At 39.2% G+C, this 27,156-nt stretch overlaps 1 long non-coding RNA gene across 3 annotated transcripts in view; it reads left to right on the forward strand.

The window, feature by feature from the left end:
• The window catches only part of LOC105568988, a 178,653-nt gene that overhangs the window by 38,105 nt on the left and 113,392 nt on the right, over positions 1-27,156 (forward strand). For 2 of the 3 annotated variants that reach the window (XR_001009465.1, XR_001009464.1), the window contains exons 2-6: positions 5,582-5,660; positions 5,760-5,844; positions 5,997-6,098; positions 11,628-11,899; positions 12,142-12,182. This is a non-coding gene — a long non-coding RNA (uncharacterized LOC105568988). Of the gene's footprint in view, positions 1-5,581; positions 5,661-5,759; positions 5,845-5,996; positions 6,099-11,627; positions 11,900-12,141; positions 12,183-27,156 lie in introns of those variants that run through there. The other variant, XR_001009466.1, reaches the window with a different exon arrangement.

The raw sequence follows: 27,156 nt of genomic DNA on the forward strand, positions 1-27,156 counted from the left end.
CGAGTACGAGCGCACGTTTCACCACGTCGTCACTAATCGCGTATCGCAATACGCGATTAATTACACGGTTAAAAAAATATGGAAAATTACGTAACGAACTGTAATTGCACCATTAATAATGAAAATACTGTAATTGTACTTTTATAAAAATTTGTATCTTTTTGCTCTTTGTTCTGTAAATACTTGTTTACATGCGATAAAAGTTTACGAAAATTGCAACATTAAAAGCAAGCTGTTTACTTATATAAAGTTGTTATTACGCACAAAATATATATGTCAATTTATTACGTATGTAAATGTACCCTTTTAATAGATAATCCCGAAACAACAGTCGTAATTTTACACGATACTTCTTTTACGATAATCTCCAGGTTGCATCTTTCGTAATTTCTTTTTTCTTCCAACGTATCAAACTTATTCCTCGGCAACGTACGACTCTAGCCTGCCTGAAATGGACTTTTCGAAAGTGCGCGCGCTCAGACGTCTCGAGACATCGAGATCAAGAGACGACGATGCGATTGTAAAATCGTAATTCGGAGGTCAGATAAGCGACTCCTACAAACGTGGTTTCACGGAATTAATTATGATTTCGCGTTTCCGCCCCCGCCCCCGCAACAACTACATGCGGTAATTGCGAGCAATGATCGCGGCTAATTTAGAAAATGATCGCGATTACCGCCCGGTTACTGCCGTACATTTCGATTAATTCACGCGCGTAATAATAATTTTATAAACGTAACGGTTACAACACGGGCGCTAAACGGCAATTTCCCCCATTTCTAATTTACAATAACTGATTTATAATAATTGACCCGAACAGCTACGAACTGCAGTGATTCGGATTCTAATGAAGAATATAACGCGATCGCTATTTCGTACTATCAATTAAATCACGCGCGATCTCTCGAACGGCCGCGAACGGTTCGCCACAGCGATCTCCCCTTTCTATAATCCGCGATAACTAATTTACGACAATTAATCTATTAATTACAGGCAGCCGATCCCGACCAATGCATAACGTATCGTCACCACCAACTCTTATCTCGATTAAATCAATCTCTTCTAAAAATATTAATCGTTAATAACAGTCTCTAATTTGGAATAATTAACTTGTAACCATCGATCCGTCTTTTCTTTATTAAAACGGGGGAGAAGAATAACGCTCCGAAATTGACGCGCGTGCGCGCGCCCGTAATTAGCCCGTCAAACAATTTATCGTACTAACAATACAATTAACCGCACACACTTGATGGAAGTTCGCGCGCTGTGCGACATACCCGAGGGGGAAACCGCTCACCAAAATCTCCCACACCAATGCCCATTAATGTGAGCATTACTTTATCTTATTTAATCTTTATAATGTCCAAAAAGTGCCTAGTAATGGCCAGTAATGCCGCAAATCTGTACACCACAATGCGGTTCCCCCCTCGGACATACCTAATCGTTCGCCAGCGGGTTTTCCGCGCGGTGCTAGAACCGTGTGCAAGACGAGCGTTGGCTTCAGGTATCGCGCCAGGTGCCGAAATTCACTCACCCGCGACCGTCAATCGTCGTCCGAGGCGAACCCGAGGCGCGAAACAGACACGGCCGAATTCCGTTTAACCAACGACTTCCCCCCGCGAGAGACTGCGCGCGTCTCGCATTCGTCGCCCCGTGCCGTTAATCGATGCGTTCGCGACGCGCGACACTAAATGCGGCACTTCCGGCGTACTTTCTCGCACGCGGGACTCACTCTGGAGCGAGTAAAGAATCCTCGCGACGCAGCGCGGCCATTTGTCCTCCACTGTCGCGAAGCGAGCGGGGGAGTCGCGAGGGTACGCGAAGGCAACTTCACGCCGCGCGGCGCACTGGCGTTTTACTCTTGCTCCGTCGACTACGATTCGAATCACTTGATATCGAATATCGTCTTGATTATCGTGTCGCCCGAAATCTTCCGGCGCTCGCGATTACTTTTCCCGCGCACGGCGGCTGCGTTGTGGCCGTTCGGGAGACGCGAGGGTACGCAAAGACAACTTCACGCCGCGTGCGCGGACGAACGGGCGAGCCGGCGAACATGGCATTTCACTATGGCCCATCGATCGGAGTCAATTAATATCGCGTACTCACGTCTCGAGTAACGCCCGAAACCTCCCCGGCACTCGCGACGACTTTTCGCGCGCACGGCGACTTCGTTGTGGCCGAACGGAAGACGCGAGGGTACGCGAAGACAACTTCACGCCGACGCGGCGAACTGGCGTGTCACCGTTGGTCTATCAATCACGATTCGAGTCACTTCGTATCGCGTACGTCTCGATTAGCGTGTCGCCCGAAATCTCACGGCTACTCGCGACTTTCCCCGCGCACGGTGGCTTCGTTCTGGCCGAACGGAAGACGCGAGGGTACGCAAAGACAACTTCACGCCGCGTGCGCGGACGAACGGACGAACCGGCGAACATGGCATTTCACTATGGTCCATCGATCGGAGTCAATTAATATCGCGTACTCACGTCTCGAATAACGCCCGAAACCTCCCGGCACCGGCGATAACTTTTCTCGCGCACGGCGACCTCGTTTTGATCGAACGAGAAGAGGGAATTGACGCGAAGCGCGATTCAACGTGCAATCGACCGACGTGAAATAAATCACATGTAGATGTCGCACTTACGATCGTCGCGCGAACCACGGCTCGAGTACATCATAGAAACCAGGCTGATCTCGCAATTACGAATCGTCATTAACTTTACAATGTTCGATACTTTTTAACTTTTCTCGATCGAGGACATAACAGAGAATATTACAGAGTCTCGAGTGTCGAGGATGTAATTGGGATGAACACCTTTAAATCGGGCGGTGTACGATACATTTTTTACTGCCTTGAATAAATCACAATTTTAATATTTATATGTTCCACACCGAGTGCGCCAAGCTGAAACTGTCGCGATTTTGGCGATGCGATTGAATATTTATATCTAGAGACGCAAATATTGCACAGAAGCCAAAACGATTCAGAGGGGCACAAATCACGCGCGTAGATTAGAGAAAGTCGTAGCTGGACAACTGTTTAAGAAACCACAAGTGTCTTCCACGATCTTACAATGGAAATCATGAATATTTTCGTAACCGCGGAGATGTCTGATCTGCGATAAACCAAAATACTTTCGACACTTGGTTAGACAAGAGACATCCGTCTTAAGTTAATATTACATTTGTTGTACTTTTTCCAGTACGTTCTCGAATAGCGAGAAATGTTCTAGCCCGCAACCAATCAACGGCTTAAAAAATTTATCGTGCCACAAATTTTTCAATTATGTTGACAGCGGGATAGTGAAATTCCCGAGTATCTAGAAATTTTGTATCCTGCGGCCAATCACGCTTGCCGTAGGTACGACAAATATTTTAAACTCACTGATCGATTGTAAAATAGAAACTTTTTCATCCCACGACCAGTCAATGCGCTTGAAAAATTTGTCGCGCGACAAAATAAAATAATATTCGGTTCTTACTTGCCAAAAATTCCTGCTGCGTTCCCACCAAGAAATATTCGACTCTAGAATCTCGGCTTTACATCACTCAGAGAGAATGTATAAATATTAAAATCGTCATTTATTCAAGGAAGTACAAATGTATTACGCGTCTCCGTCTGATTTAAACGTATCCATTACGACCGTGTCACATTTAATGGATCGCGAATGGGAATTCAGTCGATCGCGAGCTGGATTCTTGAATCATTCGCAAGAGAAACGTATGCGTAAGCTCCTAAAGGCCTGTGTCCACGATGCTACAACTTGGTCCAACTTCTAGTTCCGAGAATTGTGTAGCCAATCGACCTGCAGCTATTCCATAAAAGCTGCGAGTTGGTTGGCTGCGCCCTTTTCGGAACTAATGTAACTTGGGCGCAGTTCTTGGATCGTGAAGACAGGCCTTTACGCGGGCCGGCGCGACGCCATGGACGCCGGCCGCTTCGTCGATTTAAATACGAATAAGCTCGGAATACAGATTTCACACCGCTCGTCGCGATAACGAGGAACAATCTCGAGCGTTAGCAACGACACGTTCACGGTCCCACGGCCGACAACGTTCTGCGTAGCACGATTCATTCGACCGTTACCGCGCTGTGCCGGGGGAGGGAAAAAAAGACATATTTCGAGTAGCGAGTTGTTTACTTCAATCGCGCGACCTCACCCCGCTCGACGCTACCGCGCTGTACCGGGAGGGACAAGGAAGGCGAATTCCAAGAAACTCCGGGCGTGTTTACGTCAATCGCGCGGCCCGAAACAAGAGTTCAGTTAGTCGTGTCGCGAGGCTCGCGCGGCTCGCTCGTTGCGTAGATATTATCTTCTTCTCCGCTTTCTCGTCGTTCGCTCCTGGATACAGGACTCTTTCGGGCTTCCCCGCGTCGTCCTACTTGATTAACGCTTGTGTCCGTTTTACCCATAGGACATAGTAAGTATAGATCGAGCGTCCCATTGAATAAGCTGAAGCTTGTGAAGAGAGAGGGAGAGAGGGAGAAGATTTAAGAAGACTTTCTCTGTCTTACGTTTTCGTAAAAGAAAAGAATCGTGCCTCCTTTGTCACGATGGTGAGACAGAGAAAGAAAGTCTTCTTAAATCTTCTCTCTCTCTCTCTCTCTCTCTCTCTCTCTCTCTCTCTCTCTCTCTCTCTCTCTCTCTTCACAAGCTTCAGCTTATTCAATGGGACGCTCAGTCTACATTTACTATGTCTATGGTTTTACCCAATGCCGATGGCTATCGCGTCGGGCTGCTTCGAGACGATTCGATCATCGTCGGTTACCTCCGAGTTGGAGAAACATCACGAATGCCGGGGTCGCGTTTTTTCGCCGAGAGTTTCGCGCGCATGTAATCCTCGGGGATGACGAACGCGTCGTTTTCGGGCTCGGGCAGCGAATCGACGAATGAAAATCGTTTGTGTTCACGAGCGAGCGCTTGCCCGTAATTAAATGGTGTCTTGCGGAACGCACGTGCGGTAGCTGCGCGGGAAACCGCGTTCCGTGTGTGCGTCGTATTGCAAGTGGAGCTGTGAAAGCTCGCGTCTACCCGAAACGACGAATCGAGAAGCAAACGGGAGTCCGGCGGCGACGACGAGCCACTTGCTGCGAGGAACAGCAACGACGCCGGTAACTAGCGTATCCATTTTTACGTCGTACTAATTGAGAGACACGGCGCGACGATTACGAGAAGTCGCGGCGGTTGCGCGAACGGCGTCGGGCATTGCTTGCGCACGCCGTTTCGCAACGCGTCCGCGCTAAAAACCGGCCGAGGAATATCGTCGGGAGTGCCGGATCAAATCCACATCCGCGTATCTTTCATCCGTCGAGACGTGCGCGATATCAATTGGCTCGAATCTCGTACGCGGCCGACGAAATGCGCAATAGAACCGTCATGGCATCCGTTCGTTCGCGCGTGCGGCGTGAAGTTGCCTTCGCGTACCCTCGCGTCTTTTGTTCAACGCCGAACGAGGCGTCGCATCAGAGCGCGCAAGAAAAGTCAACCGCCAACGCTGAGAGATCCCGGACGCGTTAATAGAAGCAAGAAAGAGAGAGAGTGTTAATTTTCTAATCGCCCTGTATCGATGATTGAAACAGTGCTCGCTGAATAGAGACGAATCGGGGAAGGAAACTGGCGATGACGAACCGATTGGCGCGAGGGATCATGGCGACGCAGGTAATGAGTGTATCATTTTTACGTGCTTCAATCTCATTCCGCGACAGAGAGAGAAAGAGGCTTAATTTTCTAATCGCCTTGTATCCATGATTGAAACAGTGCTCGCTGAATGGAGACGAATCGGAGAAAGAAACTGAGGCTGGCGATGACGAACCGATTGGCGCGAGGAATAACGGCGACGCAGGTAATGAGTGTATCATTTTTACGTGCTTTGAACTCATTCCGCGACATAGAGAGAATCAGAATCATCATTTATTTGTCTCTCTCTCATGACAATCATCTCTCAGAGAGAGAGAGAGAGAGAGAGAGATTGATTAATATTCGATATTGTTTTAGAGTTACTTGGCGACTGTGTCGATGGTGCAGCAGCAAGTGCTTGTACGGCCAATGTGGAAATCTTGCCGACGCAGAATTAATAAGTGAAACCCCTCGAAAAAGGTTAGTTTCCTGTGAATTAGACACATTATTGCATATTTTTCCTCTCACATAAAAAAATTGACAAACTTGCGTTGAAAATTCTACTTGCGAAACGATCGAAAGCGACAAGTTCTTTTTTCAATAATAGAAGATCGAGAAAGTTAAATCTAGAGACGCTGATCTTTTGTCACTGAAACACGTTGAAGAAAACGTTCTCTTTTTTCTGTGCGACGTAATATCGTTTACGGAAAATTTAGGTAAATTTGTTACGTTAATCATAAATATAACGAAATGCCCCCTTGCAGAAATGTAATACTGGAAACCAAAAAAGCACTGAAGTAATTACTAGAAGCTCAGTTAATTGAATCATTAGAAATTACTCATGTAGCAATGTTCCAGGAATTATTTCAGTACTTTTTTTTAGTTTCCATTATTATATTTTTGTACGTTAGTTTTTAAATAAAAAGCTTCTAATGGTTGAGGACTTATCGAACTAATTTAACTGTGAGACTATAAAAGGCGAAGATAATTTCTTTAAATTGATCGACAGTCTAAAAGTCAATCAGTGCATTATCACTAAAAACAGTGAGAAGTTATGAATAATTCAGTGCTATACTTATAACTATAAATCAGTGAATATTTACTATTTTTAGTGATAATTCACTGATTGACTCTTAGAGAGCAGGTAATCAAATTAAATTACTCTAACTATAATTTATTTTTAACAAATAAAAATAAGAACGCATAAGTTCCGAGGTAAACAAGGGACAAAATTAATTAAAACGGCGCAATTAAAAAAATGTTAATTTAAACACGTATAATTTTGAGGAAAAATAGAGACAAATTACGTGAAAATGCATTAATTGAGTAAAAATTATCGTCGCTTTAGATTTAAGACTTGTAGATCACAACGATTATGTTAAACGAGAGAAAGTTTATGGTGCTGAATCCACATGTACACAATATCGGAGCAAGGAATAAAGCAGCGAGTGCTTGAAGAGTCAATCGAAGTCGTTGGCGCAACCGGACAGTCTCGCTTCGAGGCGCGATTATCTCCGCGTATCTCCCGATCTCGTCCGTGTCGCGAGTCTCCGTTTCGTATCTCGCGTGCGAATATCGCGGACGTTCGCCACGTGTCACGTAACACTCCCACGGAGAAAAAAGAGGGGGAGAGAGAGAGAGAGAGAGGGACAGAAAGCGAGTACGTATAGCGGCCGCGGTCTTCATTACGTTGCATGGTCGCAGGGTATTTTCTACTATTTTAACAATCAAGTATATCGCGTCCGGCGACGGCGAGGTGACGGTTCAACGAACCCGCGACATAAAATCCATTTGCGCCTCGAAGAAGAGAGGAAAAATAAAATAGCGACGAGGGAAAAGGAATGAGAATAGGCGAGACCGAGCGCGATAACCGCGGCATATAATACACGCGTGCGTGCGTGCGTGCGTGCGTGGCGAAAGTTGCATATCTTTCGCGGGGGGTCACGTCGCCGCCCGGTCGTATCTCGCTTTACGACGCCGGATGCCATCTTTGAGCGCGCGATGGACAACGGGGGGCTGTCGAATGTTGCTTTACGAGCCTCCTCGAGCCGAACGGGACATGCCCGTGTGAGACCGTCGATAAAATTTAGTCGCTAAACGCATAAAAATGCCCGCCTGCGGAGCGCAATAGCGTTTCACGTTGACACGGAATATCTCGACATACGGAAAGGTATACGCTTGACGTTATGACGCATTGCCATGATTTAAATAATTTATGTGTCGCCGTTAAGTATTATTAAAACATTGTGGCGCTTTAACATGCGCGCGCACTCGCGATGCGCGCCGCCGAGGAGCATTTTATCGTAATTAGTAATATCAATATGATAAAAATGCGCTAGAGCGTCGCTCCGAGGAGGACGGTGAATTATAATTGCGAAATCTAGAGTTTATAATTACTCGAGTTAATTAACATATAATTAAACGTATAAATACAATTATTTAATTACTCAAATTAATTAAAGTTTATTAAATTACAGGTTTTAATTTTATTGTTATTAAATCGTACTAATTGCACTATTTATTTGTATAAGCGGATATATAAAGCAATCGATATATAAATATATTGAGAAGATGACGCACATATCAAATGTACGTGGTCGTGCTATAAATTCTCTTGCTAAGAAAAATGGATTTGTCTTATAACCGAAATAAAAAGCAGCGTGAAAGGTATACCCGTTTTATTGGCATTCGCCAATTACGTTATTGAAAGTATCGTAACTATTACAAATGTTCACGTCTTGACTTCACAAATTTTTTCGATATATTTCACGCTACTTTTCATTTTGGTTATGAAATCTATTTCTTTTAGTAACAGAATTTTATATACAATATAATAAGTTCAATAAATCTTCCACGAGACTGACGCGTGCATAGAAAACTAATACGTGCAAAAGACAAATTGTCAGTGATACTATTATAAAACGTACTGTGATAAAACAATATGAAAGAAATAATAACAAATACTTAATATACGTAGCTTTCATATATATTTTTTTAAGCAAAGTTGCACAATTTTTGCGATAATATTTTCTTATTAATGACCGATTAATTGATCTTAAAGAATAAATCTTAATTAATAATTAAAAATAGTTGCTTTAAATATTTTATTTCACGCGGTACATTGAATTATGTAATTAAATTATGTAAATGAATTATGTAATTAAACCAACATTTTCACAACAGGGTCATATTTCTCAGACCTGTTGTAAAGGATAAATCCAATTTCTAATGACATCGTTAAAATCTTAGCAGGGGTCAATAGTAATTTATAACGTGCCGGCATCTTCTATGCGTACACGATAATTAAATTCTAACGAGCCCTCTTATACATACTTAACGTATTCATACGAACATCGTGCCTAGGAAAAAGAAACAATCCTAATTCTCGTCTCACACATAATATTAGTTATTAGTAGGGTTTACTTTATATTTCTTGCGTGTATAAATCAGAACACCCACGAAGGGTCTTGCTGGATCGATTAATCGACGAACATTGCGTCATATTGTCACGAAAATTGGTCCGTTGCACACTATTAGTTGAGGCCGAGAAAGAAAGAGAGAGAGAGAGAGCGCGAAATTTGATGCTGTTACAAGATTCATGTTCAATGTGTTCCGTGACGCGGTTCCCAAATGGTTTTCATGCGCGAGGGTGTCGGCTCGAGAAATATGCGCGAGGAAACGTTCGGGGCCTCTCCACAACGGACCTATTGACGCGGGTGGGGCCCTTAAAACCAATTTCATCGGCATTGTGCGTAAATATTGAATCATTGATGCGACTTCCTTTTTCCCCGATCGATGTGTTTAACGGCTTTTAAAGCCGAAAATCCGAGCGCGCGTAAGAAGACAAAATTCGGCCGTCGAAACCATCATTTTTCATTTTCCCCTCGTCTTTTCACGCGATCGATTCTCGCGCCACAATCAAGTCCCACCCAGAGTTTTTCAGCGGGGCCGTGACTCGCTGTAAAATTGTTCCGCTCGGTCAGGTGTGATCGTCATCTGAGAAAGCAAGTGGACAATGAAGCGTGCAATCTCGTGTTTAACGCAGAACTTTCGGTATCGCGGGGATGTTACACTAAATTAATTTACAATTGATAAACGGAAATTAATAATTTTATGCTTGAAACAAAACGGTGACTGTTTTAATTTTTATACAATGCGATAATAGAAAAACATAAATTTCTATTAAAGATAAAAGTAATAAATATCGAAAGAAAAAACTAATAATTTTTTTTTCGCGAGAGTCACGAAATTAAAAGTTTTACGTTATAGATTTATACGTAAATTCTGCTAAAATATAAACGCAGATAAAATATTGTATATATTAAAAATTTTTGTTTGTTTAAACGAAAAGCATATTACGTCATGGCATAGAATTCCTATCCTATTAGACGCCCCCGTCTACTCTAATTGTACTATACATCGGAATGCTAAATTTCGTTGGATTGCTATCGTAGAACAAGCTGTTTGGCGCGATCGTCTTTATTGGTATCGTCGATCGATCAGCGATCGATATATAATTCCCAAATGCCGGCGTCGGTTTCTCTGTTGGAATTCACGAGCCATTCGTAGGCGTCTAGGAGCAATGGGAGAATTTCCGTGTATTTCGGCGACGATCGACATACGTCGCACGTGACGCTTACCGTCGACGATTCCTACCATTCCTGATGACGTATGCATGAAATTGCAGTTCGGTTTATCGCCCAGTTTCGTCGAAAATACAGATTGCAATGCGTCGCACTGGCGAATTTAAATTTAATCTCGGAGTCAAAGCTTCGCTACGTCAGCTCTATCATGTTCGGTATACATTCGGTCTTTATTTATTAATAAATTCGTTAATAATTATGTGTAACAATTTCTGTCACAGAATCACTCATAATTGTCACGCAATAATTCGCACATTCAAGAGATTAATTAGAACTGAAATTAAACTATAAAAATGATTACGAGATTACAACAGTTTCCAAATTGTTAGCGATTGAAGTTGCACAATTAATGTCTAACGAGCTAATTGTTACTAACAAATTTTAATTATTACATGCATAAATTATTTAGTACTTTTGTTAAATGAAAATTTGAATTATTAATTAATTACTGTTTCAAAAATAAATGATTATAAATGATTATTTTTGGAAAATAAAATTCACCTTTATGTGTGACCAAAAAATGGAAACAATAATTTATTGTCACCGTAAATTTCTGCGTGTTTTAAGAAGTTCTAACTTACTATCGTTTCTCATTATACTTCACGATTAGCAATTAACTCGTGTGCTTCGTAGATTGAGAGAACTGTTTATCGAGATAGTTAATCACGTGATTCATTTCTATCAAATAAAAATTGAAATAATAAAAGAATATGAGTACAAATCTAAATTGTAATATTTAGCGCGATAGTAATTTAACGACCATTCTCTAACTTTTTGCCGACCCGAACATAATTAATCTGTTATATTCAAATTGAGAGTATGGAACGTACAAATCGCTGAATCGAATGTGACAAAGAATCCTAACGCAGCAACCGTTAATTAATAATTGAGCGCACATTGATTTCATATTAAATACGTCGCGTCGTGGTGATAAATTTGAAACAGGGTTCGTTGCCTGTGCCGTAAAGCGTTTTTGTGCACACAAGGTCACCGCGCCGCGCTATCACGTGTACACAAGGCGGAGCGCTCTATCATTCGCACAAGTGACTCGGGGCGGCAGGTCGGCAGTAACACAAGCTGCTCCCGTGTACCTCCGCGTTATTATCTCTCGAATAGCGATCGTGACTAGTATCAAGCGCGATCATTTCCTTAGATGTTAACAATTCGCGTGGTCAATTAACCCTCGCACGGTGCATATCACATCGACACCGTTTATCCGCGCTTTGTTCGTTTAATATTAAACTCGAAGCGCGATAGACAGAAGAATTGTAAATAATTGTTTTGTTGTAATGTTTAAAGTGATAATAGCTCTGTTAATACTTGGATTCGAATTTATCTTATGTTGCGTTTTATCTTTTTTTCGCAGTGATCTCTTTGCTGATCAATTATGAAGATATCCGTGTCGCTGGACTAAAGGATTCGAACTAAGTAAAGAAACGCGTATGTGATACACGGTTAATAGTAACTACATAGTTATACCGGGAGTGCCGTCTTACGCGATCGTAATTAGTTGTATTTTCGCGAGTGCCGTCTCACGCGATCGTAATTAGCTTTCGCGAGTGAATATAAGTGCAACGAAGAAACCTGAGAGGAGGAGGAGGCCTGAGAGGCATCAGGCAACGGTGGAGCAACTGTAAGGTAATTTATTTCTCATAAATTGTTTATTATTCGCAGTATTATGTTCATTACATACCGTTTGGTTTCGTTTGTATCGTTTATTTGGGTTATATAAGTAATAATTAAAGCTTTTTTAAAAATGATAATTATTTGCATTAATATCTACTGAAAAAATGAAAAAGTTAAACGCGCGCGATAATAATTTTTCCGAAATACAGATTATCTGGACGCTGTAATAATTTGAATATGTTTGTATTTTACAGATCAACGTAGTACATAACTCCACTGCTGCGCATCGGTGCCGGTGAGTGTTAAAGTATTAATTTTTTTACTTTATATCGAGGTAATGGATTTATGAAAAATTGTATCAGATAAAATATCTCGGTACAAGACGAACTTGACGTTTAATAACTGATTTCGGGGCGTAATAGTAGACTGGAATGTCTCAGCTTGCACAAATCTGCGATCGATCACGCGTTCGGTATGTAAAAGTAACAATCTACATGGTAAATTTACAAGAAGCGAGAACGCGACCTCGACGGCGATTTTGATTATTTATACGGCCTACATTTTATTCACACCCTCGTCCAAGCTTCCGTCGCGTACAACGGAAGGATACGGAGGATAGTCGCGCGATCAGTTAAAAATGCAGCATTCACCGTCACGTAGCGTCGATACGGCATCCTTCCGTTTGCAGTCTATCTAGCAGACATAAATAATGAAACTATAATCGCCACGATTGTTATCCGCGCGTGAAGTGCCTTTATATGATATTTATCGTTAACGAGTCCGTTGAAAGAGCATGCTAAACGATATGCGTGACTTTGCAAAAATCCTATCGAATTAATATTTTAACTCTAATTACAGCAGTGCTCGTGGATAATTTTATTTTTGTCATTTTTTTCATTCCGGTGTAAACCCTCTGGACGAAAACGTAGATGAAGTTTATATTAAACTTTATTAATTATTAATATAGCATTGATTTAATATATGTTTTATATAATAGCATATTATATTAACATTATTCAATAATTTTGCGATAGACATGTTCTCTGATTTTGTTTTAATTTTTTAATTTTGAAATAACAGGGATAAATATATTGTATACGTGTAGATATATACAATCAAACGTCGCAGTATATCATACAATGGAAACGTACATCGAAATATATCATATATTGGAAACGTATCGGCGAGATTAATGAAAGCGTTTTGATGGCTACAAGAGATTAGCTAATGTATCTCTTGTAGCCATTATAAATTTTACCATGACAATTACGCGCATTACTGTGCGACCTTGTATTAATTAATTGCATCTTTCAATTGCCAACGCTTGTAAGATGTTTCCAAAGATCTTATCGCGGTTCTTTGAACTCGCACGAGATTCTAACAACTCACTTACGTTGTGAAAGATCGTTGAGGATGTAGTGTTGATAAATTTAACGGAATTTAAAGTCGCATTAAAGGGGAAAAGAATTTGCCGCGTCACCGCGCTCAACGACCTCATCACGAGGGGATACCGCCGATTCCTCATCGACTTTATGAGACTCTGTCGCGGGAATGAATCGCTGTCGGTCGCGCTAATGACGATTTTGTCCATGCAAGTGTTCCGTAAGAGGGAACTACTCCGCGTTCACGCGTGCATTCGCTCACGGCCTCCTTATGCTCACGAAATCGGAGTCGTGTCGCCACGGGGAATCACGTAACGCCGCAGGTGTGCCAAACATTTTTCAGGCAACGTGAATATCCGTCGGCTCAAAGTTATATGAAATTTCCCGCGGTGAAGCCCGCTTGCCTCTTGTAAATTTTTCTTTCTTTTGCCGTGAGAAGACGTTAAACTTGGAATCGATGCGACATTCTTACTATATTGATGAAGAATTAAATCCTTTATTCAAATATAAAACAAGTTCTTTTGTGTAAACAAGAGCCAGAAAAATTAATTGGTTTATGTCTAGAGAAACATTGCACTAAATTTGAAACTATAATTTTTATGCTTTATTTATAATAATCTTCGCGATACAAGAAATTCAATAAGCGCAAGAAATTGCTTTTTTTCATTTTTAGTAAATAAGTTGGTTTGTTTCGATTTTATTAATATGCTATATAATTATTCTCTAATTATTATTTTACGAATTATACTGTTTTATTTAATTTTTAAATTGAAAATGGTGATTTAATCCCAATTTTGCTGCATTGTGAAAATAATAGATTCTGACCGGAGTGTCGCGTTTCTTTTGCAAGTCGCAGTTTGAAACAAATGCCTTTATTGAGTAATGTAAGAAAGATGTATCGCCATTGCGAAACATAATCGTCGATATTCCAGTAACGTCGTTCAAATAGCGGAGCTTCCCAATGTCGGAAAAGCGAGACACGTACATGTTCAAATTTATGTCGGTTAGTCGCAAATGCACGTCCGTGAAGTATTCCATCTAATGACGCTTTATGCGGACACGCGGATATAATTCACTGTGTGGGTTCTCCCTGCCGCGGGGGATTGCACACAACTGCTGATGTAGCAAATATTTTCTAAAATACGTGAGCGCCATGTAATTCGAAATTACACGGGTTCTCCCTTACTGTGGTACCGTGTCCACACATTATTTCATCTCCATCGCTTTTTATTTACGGCAAACGTTATTTAAATTCAATCTGAAAACAATTATATACGATAGTGAAATCATATTAATCAACAATCTTCATTGATTATGCCAGCTATTATAACGAACTTTTTTGCGGTATTCTTGTTTATACAGAAAAGTAGTTAATGGGAAAAATGAAACATCTCGTTTGTTTATTAAGTGATGTAATACCATGCTATATTGCCAGCAACGCAAACCTGGATTTAATTAATTACTTCTTCTCTTTCCCCCTGTTTTTAATTAACCACATAGACATCTACTATTTAGTTAACGTTAGAGGGTAAATAAGCATGCTTGTTTGCGACATTTTTTACACTATTGAAATTTAATATTTAACGTAACTCATATATGTCATTTAATTCTACTCAATTATTATTTCGAGTGAAAGACATTTACAGTCTTGGACAATTAAATAAATCAAATTATAATTTATTAGAAGTAAACTGTATTTAGTTAAATTTTCAACAAAAAGTTATTAATATATACAAGAAAAAGTTTGCTATTCCGAAATAGATTGTTATTCAGAGATTCGAAATAGGAGGATTATTACACACGTGCGACAGATACATCAATTAGTTGGTATAAATATAGAATTACTGGGTGTCTCGTTGGGATAATATCGCTCACACTTCTCAACACAAACATATCAAATGCCCCGTTGTGTTTATCATGATCATAAGATCAGCTGCCGAGCGATGGATCAGTCACAGGGATGATGTAACGGTGCAGGTGTTCCAAATATTTTTTCAGGAAGCCCTAGCGCCTCGATTATATGAGAAAGTTCTTACGGAGGGTCTGACCACGTGAATCCGATTTCGTCTTTAGTAGGAATCGCGCAGAAACTTCCCCCGTTGCGCGGACTCTGTTCGCCGCGACAATGCTGCAGGGGATGCGCTCTCGTGCGACGAGCTTCCAATATTTTTGTAATAATGTCCAAGCCACGGGGATGGGAAGACGGGCGGGAAAAAATGGGGAGGAACAACGGTGACAGGAGCAACAAGGGATATGTCTCAATGTTTGGCTTGATCCTTCAGCTGTCGCCATTGTCGTCGTGAAATTGACAATGGCACGGTTCAAATGACGTTCTTAGCGTGTATACCTGCAGCGTGCGGGCAATCCCACATCGCGGAGGTCCTATTTCGAAACGATTCGGGGATACTTTTCGGGGACACTTAAGATGATCGCAGCAACCGAACGGTTTGCTCTTTTGTGGCTCCGTTTACGAGCCTCGGCACGCTCATAGACCTATAAAGATCCGAAAAGATGGATGTCTTCCCGTTTTCACCGAAGCCCAAATGTCATTCCGCTCGGAGAAAGTTTTCTACGATCATTGTGCCGCGATTTTACGGGCGAATTAAGTATTGGGAAATTTAGCGTATCAAAGTGACATGGAAATTATTGAACCGATACGACAGATAGGTTCGAAAATAGAAATAGAACATATGATCTGAAATTGGCATTTCAATTAAATTTTGCATTCTAGTGATATATAAATTTTATATATCGATGTTATTTAAATATTCTCCTAACAAACATAAATTTCATAAGACTTTACACTCGATGTTCCATTTTTATATTTTACTCTATATAATATTCCTATTTTTTAAATTATAAAGAACATTTAGCGAATTATTTCATCATTTACTAACATTGATTATTTTTAATATATATTTTTATCAAGAAATGTCATTCGTGTGATTAAAATATTTAATATTTTAATGTGTGTAATATTTAATATTTTAATCACACTGAATTAAAGTGGAGGGAAAGTTTTTGCGATAAAAACATGTTTTTCAAGATCTTACCAAGCACACGTCAAAAATTTCAAACAACGTAAGGAAGGAAGCTTCTAATACATTTTGCGTTTTATTCTAAAAATTTGTACATGTACATTCACCGACTGAGAAAAAGACATTGTGTGCTGGCTAAAATAACAACTCTTAACACAGTTTCAACTTATCATATCTACCCACACGAAATAGTCCGTGCCACATTGTTTGAGTCATCGCTGCTATATATATCATTACACCGTCAAAAGATAGTATTTTCCGTAATGACATGATTGCGCTGTTTAAAAGGCGAACCTCTTTAATTCCTTGGCGTTATTTCTCAAATCTCGAGTCCCGCGGGCACGAAATGAAAGGGTACCGGATTCGCCCACACATATATCAATCCTAGGAATCTCCGCAAGATATTTCGGCGGTGTGCCGAGCAACGTCCCAAATTACACGGTTTACACGACTGCCTAAACGATAGAAACCAAGTGTTACAGTGCCGTCTGTCAAAACCAACGACACGTTGCAATTACTCGATAGTATCCGTCTCGTCTTAGCTAACTGACGCTCGAAAGGACAGTTATTCAACCGAGGAAATGACCCATCAAAATAATTCGAATTAATTTGTAGAACGATCATTAACATAGTTGCCTTGGACTCGTCGACGGCACGCGGCTTCTGTTTTTCTTGAAATGCCCCTCAGCATTTAATTAAGAAACGGCAAAACACGCATATCGTGGCAAATTCGAGCCGGCAGGAAACGCGTCCTTTAAGCGCGTATTTTGACATCGATTCCGAAAAGGGCGAGAGCGCGAAAGAGAAAACGGTCTTACTATTTCTCTCTTCATAAATCTTTCGGCCAGGGTGGCCGAGGCGGCGGCACGTTTGGCATCGAGTTTCGTGTCACGTGTCACACATATTTTATTGCCACGTTTGAAAAATCCTGAAAAAAATGGGAGCAGCTGTTTGTTGGATATATATGTCGAAAGGGTGCGAGAGGGACGCGCCCGTTTTGTATTTTTGCTACGTATTTTGCTCGACGATCTTTTAATAGTAACGCTTTGATTACAAATTGATAGCGAACGAAGCGACTGGCCAAATGCGAAAATCGTACGAGTCGTTGCTGAATACTTTATGATGTTATAGCGTGCTATGGGTATTCACGCGGCACGGCCAATTTCGCAGCATATCTGATAAATATTTCCTTTTGACGGGAAGCAGTAGTTATTTATTTTAATCAAACGATCGTCGATGGGACAATAACTTGGCAATTGCCCTCAAACCGTTGTATATAGTAGATTTGCACTTTTACAAAATTGCACGGAAAATTTGCATTACACTTGGCAAATTATTAAGCGTAGCTTGCAAAATAAACGTTCATCGCGTACGTTAATCTTTTCAAGTTCCATTTGTGAAGCATTGTTGTTTGGCTGACGAATTTTTCAAAATTCATCAATTAGGTCGGACAAGTAGTTATTTTCGTATACTAGCAATAGAATTGTTTTTTTAAAAGTTATCATCTTTTTTGTCTTAATAACTTGATGACTTGTCTTTCTTGAAGATCTTTTACATTCCAATATTTTAACTTCTTCGCGTAATATTTTAATAACTTTCTCTATTTAAAAAATTTATTTATTGCAAACCGAGATTATTTCGGCAGCCATGTTTTGCATATCGCGTCATATTAAAGTTAAAAGGGACGCGTATGAAAAATAGAGGTATCCTGTCGAAGTTACGAATTACGCCAAATTCCGAGCAGGAAGGTGGGAAACAAAATAATTGAAATTCCGCGCAGCTTGTTTTCGCTTTCAGGAGTCAGGAAGGATACTTTATCATCCCTCGTAAAGCAGGCAATCGCATGCCATTATATTAATATTACCAAGTGAGAGATCTTAGAATAAATTTAGTAAATTGATCGTCTTTTGATAAAATTCACGTTACTTGACTTTTATCTCATCTATCTTTATCAGTTACGTCAATAATTTAGGTTGGAAAAGATATTGTTTCGAATCGTCATGGTTCGTCAAATATATCATATTTATTTATATATTCATTTTCTCTTTTTCTTTTTTTTGTTACTCATTGTCAAAAAATAATATTTCTTCTCTTATATGTAAATGTTATCGAATAATTGAGCTCTTGCTTTCGAGGGACTTTGTAACGTCGTAAAATATAATTTTGATATATTTTAGCAATTTAATTAATTTAACAGTTCAAATTATAACACTCGTTTTTAAATAAGTCATTACTACTTGTTTATTATAATGCCGTCTTTTAAGTAATTAATTTTGAATTTCTCTGTTTCGAGCCTTGCCTGATAGTATAATAACTTTTGTAATTAATTATATTCTAAATATAACACATAAATTCTATGACACGCTTATAATTTATACACAACTTTAATCAAAGTTTCTTTAAAATATTTATCGAACAGAAATATACCGGTGTACGAATCTCATTTATAAATAATATGCTCTATGCCGTATACCGCGTGGCTAACAAAATTCCGTTCGATGTAGCCGCGTATATCCGGCGTAACGCGCGCGAAACAGCGTCACGCTCGTACGCGTCTGAATCTCCGGACTAAATTTGCGAGGATTAAGAGAAGGGGTTTCAACGCGGACGAATCTTTTTTCCGGCTAAACCCTGCGTGTGCCACCCTTCCGTACTCGAGTGCCTCATAGCTTTCCGCCACGAGCGACAACACACTCGTCATTTACAAAAGCTGCTCGGGCGAGGTTCTCTCTCGACTCTCCTCTCCTCCGCTCCTCGGTATACGCGCCCGACTCTCCCTTCCGTCAGAATAAATCCGCATCACCTTTTTTAAGGGTCGTCCGCCTGTCGTAGGGATATTCCCCCCCCCCCTCTCTCTCTCTTTTCTTTCTCTGTCGCTCCTCTGTCCGGTGTAATCCGCCGGCGTGTTGCGCCTCGGTGCGCATTTCCGGGAGAAAACGAATGCGCGCCGTGGTCCTATGATTAACTTCCATTCACCGATGGCTTAACCGACCGCGGATTTCAAAGGACACATTGGAACAATCTCTCTCCCTACGCCTCACCCGTCCCATCCAATTTGCGAACGCCTCGCGAATCCAAGATGCAATTGATATAGGTGCCCTATATGCGGCTATATTTTCTTCGTAATCCGATGCGGCAGGGTGATCCTGCCGTACGATGCAGGGGTTGATCTAATTTAATGCATTGAATTAGCGCGATTGGCTTAGCGTGGTCGATATTTGCACTTGACTGATTAGTTACTGCGTTCGCATTAAATGTGTGCATTGTTTCTTATTGATTAATCGGCGGATGGGTTATTCTTGATCTCGAGAGTGCTTTTTTGTTATTATTACATATCCGTTGTAGCATCTGAAGGAAAGAAATGAGTTAAACAAGTATTTATAAGAATAGAAATGATTCCAATTGTTTTTTTACTTTATAAATTTCTCTCTCTATCTATGTTTGATATGAAACCAATCTATCATTCGCGAGATACACACTTCTTTTGAACAAATTCAATGATCTTGTCCTACTTTCACAAGCACTTGTGAAACTTTCTAAGATGAAGTCGCAATGCAGCATAGTACACGCAATATTTACTCTCCTTGTTCTCGAAATTTGTCGCTCCGAGAAGGGTTTTAATTTCCGGAAGCGCGTAGTCAAGTACCAGTGCATAGCAAATGGTGCACTATTGAAATGTTCCCCCGATGATAATGCAAACACTACAATCTTCCGAACCGTTATTGCTACACGCGGAATTGCGAATGCGTCGTTGCACCTGAACTCTAAAAAACACTTCCTGGTGTAATTCTTAACGAAAAATTCATGTTAGTGAATACCAGATAGTACGAAACAAGAAAGATAATTACAGTAAATTCCACATTGTATGCAACTGCATGTCTAACTATATTAATGATATAAATTTGATTTAAGAAGAAAAGAAGAAAATGTATCTGTAAGGAAATGCATATAATATACAAAAGACGAATATACATGTTTTACAGAATTTACTTTATAATCGGAAAAAATTAAATGTAGAAATCAATTGCGTGTTTTTACGGTGCATTTAGTGATATGCGTGAACATTAGTAATTAGAATTAATTGTTTAAATGTTTTGATTAAGGATATAAAAAAGTCTGTACATAGTGCATTACTACGAGAACATGCCTTCCCATAATTATGTATTACATTTCAATTATAATTAGATAGTATTGTGCACAAAGTCTGCATGTACCTGAACGTATAAGCTTGTTATTAGTATATTAGATATGCAAGCAATTATCAATTAAAACGAAAAATGAGCAATTTTTCAAAACTAGAACTGCTATTCTTGTTCGTATAAAAACTCTTGCAATAATTTCAGTATAATTGATACTTAAAAATTAGCATAAGGACAATCTTGCAAAACTAATTTATTCCCGCGAATGATAAACAAATACATTGCTTTACGTCTCTGTAATTTTTCAAGTCACGTCGGATACGCTATATTCATATAGACATAGTTATCGATTTATTGCTGGTGATAAACGCGGAGATTCGAGAGATATCCGTTCACGCAAATAACTGTCGGGGTACTTTCGAAAGCAAACGATCGCGCCGCGAATGTGTGCACGTCCAGTTGAACCAAAACGCTTGAAGATTCTCCCAGAAACGAACGACTCTGTCGTACCTAGATTGCACAAAGTTTCCCCACGAGTCTTAATGAGCGCTTAATTAATCGGACAACTTGCATACATCGCAATGTCTACTGTGCCAATATGATTCTCGTCAAAGAGACAATCAGCGACACTATTGACACAAACTCGCCTAGGTTTCGTAGACTATAAAGCACGTATGTTCTGAAAGTACAATATTGCTATAGTACCTTTCACATTCGTGTGAGGAAAGGATTTTAGTAGAAATAAGTTTAACACGCGATTGTCGGGATCTTGTAGAGAAACTCGAGTCGTGCAATGTGCGACTTGATAATAAATTTAAGATTAACTTAACTGAAATTACAAAGTTGTAGCAGGAAAAGCTTGATAAGATTTGTGAATGTCTCTGTGCTACTTATATCCTTTCAGAAAACATTTTGTACTTTTAGTTTTCTTCAAGTAACATTAGCTATCTAACACGCAGAAGAGCAGCGTGTAAATTTATCTGGCGAATAGCGCCGCAAGACATGTTCGCAACGCTCCGTAATGCCGCGACATCGTTATGCCTATTCGGATTTCTAAAGCTTGTACACGCGATTCCAGCAGCTCCCGCGGGAATTCCGTAGTTCGATAATAATGTTTGACAGATAATCCGAATGCAATCTGTAATGAGAGCCCCTACCACGAGACGCGTATTTCTTCATTAACTCGCCTTACACTGCGACATTCCGTCTCACGTTGTGCATAAGCTGACGTCCTTAGCGGAGCTCGATCTCATTTCACATTGTCGTCTTGTCGCACGTCCGCCCGTGTTCCTACCTTAATAGGTAGGTACCGAAGTGTTTGGCCGAGCAAACGAGCGTGTGTAACCGAGAATAGTCTGCAACGGATTCAAGTTTTCGCGCTAGGTAGACGGGAAGCTCGCTGCAACACCGCTGAAGTTTGCTGCAGCTTTAATCTCCCACATTAAGGACAGACGAGGGCTTAATTAAGGGAGCGACATAAATCGCGACGTATCCCCGAACAAAATTCTGACATCGAGCAGGCTATCGATAAAAGCTATCGATAAAATGGTGAAAGATTAAATGTCCTCTTAAATGTCAGTCTCCTTTTCTATTTTAATTTATTCTTATTTCTTTTTAATCGCAATTTATTATCAACTTCTTTGAAACGGAGATTATGGAAATAGCTTATTTCTATTACACATAATATGTATAAGTTTTGAAATTACTAAATTTAGACTAAATTTAAACAGTATCGCAGTCGTTCGTATTATTTTAAGGAAAGCTATTAATGATTCTTCTTAGAGGAGTAAAGTGCTAAAAGGATATTTTTTTAAACAGCACTTTAATGTTTCTTCCCGTCTTTCTTCGGTAAATATTTGTAACGATATAGTCTATCACTTCTCTTTATTGTTTCAAGAAGATTAACTTACAACATTTAAAACCAATTTAACTTTGTATATTCGAGAAATAGGTTTCACAATATCCATGCTTTTTTCGATATCATCAAAACGTGGCACCATAATACTGTTGTCCCAAAAGAGACAACCATTAAGGCGTGCTATTTTCTCATCGCGGGCGGCGAAGATTACTTTGCTATCTCTGCTACGTTTTCTCATTTACTCCGTCTTACCTCGAACGGATATGTCGGACGAAATCGGTTTACGCGAGTTTAGTGGAAAGAGAAAAAAGATCTATCCAATAAGTACGCGATCGCTATTAGTTACGTAAGCTCTTAATTGAGCCGCACGTATATATCGATCTGCCCAGTCTTTCGTCCTTAACTCCCGTTGCAGAAAAAGGCTATCAAATTCGATGGTCATTGAACCTGACTTCGATGCGAACTTCGTTACCTCGTTTTACGAAGCCAACTACTCCAGTAACTTATCGTTCGTTCTACCTCATTCTTCACGGTTCTTCGTCAAACATCCATCTTTTACGGTATAATAAACACGGACGTAATAATTACGTACAGAGATGTAGTAACATCTTTGTCATATCTATCATATTGTACACTATTTATTATATTATAATAATAGATGGTCATTATATGATAACAATTATTTTCATGTTCCAATATTGAAAGAAATTGGAAATAATTAATACTATCCGTGTTAACAACAAGATATATTATCAGAAATTATTCTTCAATACAACGTTAAATGTTCTTGCAAAATTATTCCTATATCATAATTGCGTGTGTAATTTTTCTAAAATTGCACGCTCTAGATTTTTTTCTACTATTCTTCTAAGATTTCTTCGTAGAAATATCAATTTCAAGCGCTTTGTTAACCGTACACGTGCCTAAAAGATCTGGCTAGTTGGCAAAAAAAGAGGTTACGAGAATTTAAGACGTGCTGGTTCTAATCCTACGATACTTAGTTAATTTATTTTCCTTCGTTTGCTAGGGGGACACAATTTATAGCTTAATTCTTTTTACGTACAAAAAATATAGCAATAAGCACTTGGTCTCTAATTTCAAATTAATCTTCAAATCAAATAAGCATTTTAGTTTGTTCATACAGTAATAGAATAGAATAGGATATTTATTGGTTAATTATGTATTGTATTCATTGAAGAATTATTTTTAAAGCTGTTTATAATTAGAATGTGCGCTATTGTTCGAGGAAATTAGAAAGTCATAAAAATATCATCGTGTAATTTTATTTTCACATTTTCTATACATATTTTCGTACATACTTATATATTTCTTCGCATTAATCGCACATTTAGTTCAAATTTTTTTATTATTGCACAATGACAAAATTAATGAATGTAAAGCGTACGATATTTAAACATGGATAAGCTAAAATTAATAGAATCTAAATTAGAATTGATACAAAGAGAATATTATTAACTAATAGATATTAATAGAAATTCGATAATCACTTTCACACATGCACAAATAATATAAATAATATAAATAGAAAACTATTTAGAATATTCTATTAGTAAAACTTTAGTGGAACTTGTGAATAGTAACTTATCTTTAATTATTACATTTTACTTAACTATATATCTTCTTTAACGTTCACAAGATATCGCTTTACATAGAAAGAATTTCCATAGAAATGTTTTATAGTAAAGTCGTCTGCTAAATGATGTACAAAGAACTCTGTAACTGCATTAGGAGCATATTCAGAATTTAATAGATCCGAACAAAGTCAAGTATTTTAACTTATGTCGGTCAATTTATTCACTTTTCATTTATACAACTGCCTTTCTGGTTTTCCATCAAGAGCTCGGTACTCATTCTCAATTCTCTTTCGTCCGCAATGCAGCTTAAGCCGCATCATCGGATAGCTAATAATTAATAATCATAAACATCTCAACTAATTTTGTGCGAAAACAAGAAATTACAAACCGTCTAATCTTGACTCTAGCAAAAATAATTATTTTATTAGATATGTATCCGATCTGTATTTTCAGACGCAATAAAGCATTTGCATGGCTTTTGTCAAATCTTTGACTTTGTATAATAGATGTTAAAAATTTCAAATATTAAAAGTAGATTTGATTGATTTAAACAATCCGTTGTAAAAAGATGAGACATCACGTAATACAGCTTTAGCACAAATTTTATTACTACGGATTTTGATTACGCGCTTAATTAAACAAGGAATATATTATAACGCTCATCTTATCTCCCGTTCTCTTCGGCCTTCTCATAGAAGAATATTACTGCGCGGTAATCTCATGAACTTACGTCTCTCCACTATCTTCTTATATGAGAGAGCAGCGTGCACGGTTTGCTACCATAATACTCGTCCTCATTTTGCATTCCCCTTTACCAACTGACTATGTCATAATATACAGAAATCTTATTTAAACGCCTCCCTCAAGAACCGTTGCAATCTTGTGAATACATTGTATATTCACTCGATGCACTTGCCTGTCGCCCTCAATCTGCTCTACTCACGCATGTCGGCTGATCAATAACGCTATCAAGAAATTGGACATATACCGGACGTTTAGTTCAATGATCGAGAGAATTTCGTGGATATGAATAAAAGTTTAATAAATACTTTGAAACCGAAAGGTTGTCACTGCTAATTAATTAAGAATAACGAAAAGTATTTTAAGTAGCATGATCGGAAAACAATTGTCGGCAAATAAAATCCTGCAGTCGTACATATAATTGTGTACATATAATTTGCAATAAATATCTTGTATCGAGGCTAAAAAACGAGCTATGCAAAAATGTCTCCAGATATCTCTCGTTATCGTCAGCCTTGGCACAATTAAGATCGGTATTTCCGGGACAACGTATTACTACTCGCGAACGAAGGCCCGTCATGTTCCGCTAATGCGTTGTGGTACGATGCAAAAAAAGGCGAATACCCTGTTCTACTCCGTGTTGCTTCTGTTCGACCCTTGCGAGCTACCGTGCACGCTTCCACAACTCGTTCCCACCTCCTCGCGTCGCTCGGGCGCAAGTTTGCTCTTCCCGTGTAAGCTCGGACGTTCTGCGCGGACAAGCGCTTAATTAAGCGAATAACATATATCATCTTAACGCCTAACGCCCACCTTCAACTTCCTCGACTACCTTGCCTCGCGGAGGTACACGACCGGGACAGACGGACCCGTAGGTACGTCGGGCCCAGTAGAGCCGTTCAGTTCCACCTACCCGCCTCCCATACCAGAGGAGCTTTGAGCTCCGAGCCACCGAAGATTCTTGTCCTCGTTCTACCACGTCGGCCAGCGCGTCTTAATATGTTCTCTACGTTTACCGTGTTCCCCGTTCGACCGCGAACGCCGGAAAATCTATGGGGTCACCCGGAAACGTATTACCTACTCCGGTTATATTACGCGTTTACACGCTGTCATCCGTACATTGAAGGAGATATTTAATACGACGATGAAATGCACTCTACAAGTATTTTACGGCTACAATATTACTTTATGACTTTGTTTACAAAACTAAGCGGATTGCAGTTATATCATATTGATTTTGCTAATTGCTCAACTGTGTGTTTTCTGTCTTTACGTAGTTTTAAGACTTGCAGACTTGAAGTACCTAATCACTCATAATTTTTAATCATCTTATTATTTTCAATTTTAATTGCCTTGCAATGTTATAATTAAAAACCAAAATAACTCGTGATAATCGTGCAGGATATTCGGTTCTATTTCGTATCTATGGCCCTTGGAAATTTCTAACATTCTGTACGCTTGCAAGAGTTCGATCGTAATGAAGAGCTTGTATATGACGTAGCCTTAGGCATTACGGGGTTGAGATAACGGAACGAAGTCGTCCCCTGATTTCCAAAGAGATCGAACGAGCCGAGCGTTTATTGACGAGCCTCTCACGTCGGAGATTTTAAGGCTAACAAGTTTAGTGATGATAGCATGGGGAAATGTTCGATAGGTAATCACTATAAAGTATCGTACAAAAGTTTTTCGCATCGTGTTTCCTGAACAAGCGATTTTTTCTTCTTACAATGGCTAGAATGCATTAATATTAACGATGAGGATATGGAATTTTTATTTGCAATGTTCTACCGAATGTAGAACAAAGATTTCGTCTCTATTTCTGACATTAACAATTCTTAAATATTCCTTTAATTTTTAACTTTGTCGTAAAATTTAATTATTCTTATTAAAAAAATTTATCTAGAACATATTTATATCTCTTGGAGAAATATTTAATAGTTAAAAAATATTTAATTGAGATATGACGAAGATGTGATGATATTTGTAACAGAGAATAGAGAAACGTTAGGAAAATATTTGAAGGCGAGAGGATGTGTGAATGTCGTCACAAATGTAATGAGGCAGTAGATGGAGGAGTAAGAAAGATGCGATTCTCTCGTACTATTAGACGAGACTGTGTAATGACTCGGATATTACTTGCTATTTAATTTATTCGCTTTCGCGCAAACAATAATCTTCTCAAAATCACTTTAAGATCAGTGTTGAAATAATGTATTTTTATTTTTTACATAAATTACAAATATGAAATAAGTACCTTTCTTACATCACATTTGTATAAAACGTACAAGTATAAAAATCCGAATGCAATAAATTTTTCACTGAGGAATATTACTCCCTTGAATATTAATAATATTGATATATGCTGTAAAAGAAAGAAGAAGGATAAGAGGGAAAAAGGAGAAATTTGTTTCTACTTGTCAGAGGTAAAAATTACTTGTGAAAATTTACCTCTCTGGATCCACGTTTCTTTTCTAACTAATCTCAGATACGTTATTTCCTCCGGGATTCCGAGAACAAAA

The sequence above is a fragment of the Vollenhovia emeryi genome, unplaced genomic scaffold, assembly GCF_000949405.1.
Source record: "Vollenhovia emeryi isolate VEMERY1.0 unplaced genomic scaffold, V.emery_V1.0 DF939126.1, whole genome shotgun sequence".
NCBI classification, from domain to species: Eukaryota; Metazoa; Arthropoda; class Insecta; order Hymenoptera; family Formicidae; genus Vollenhovia; species Vollenhovia emeryi.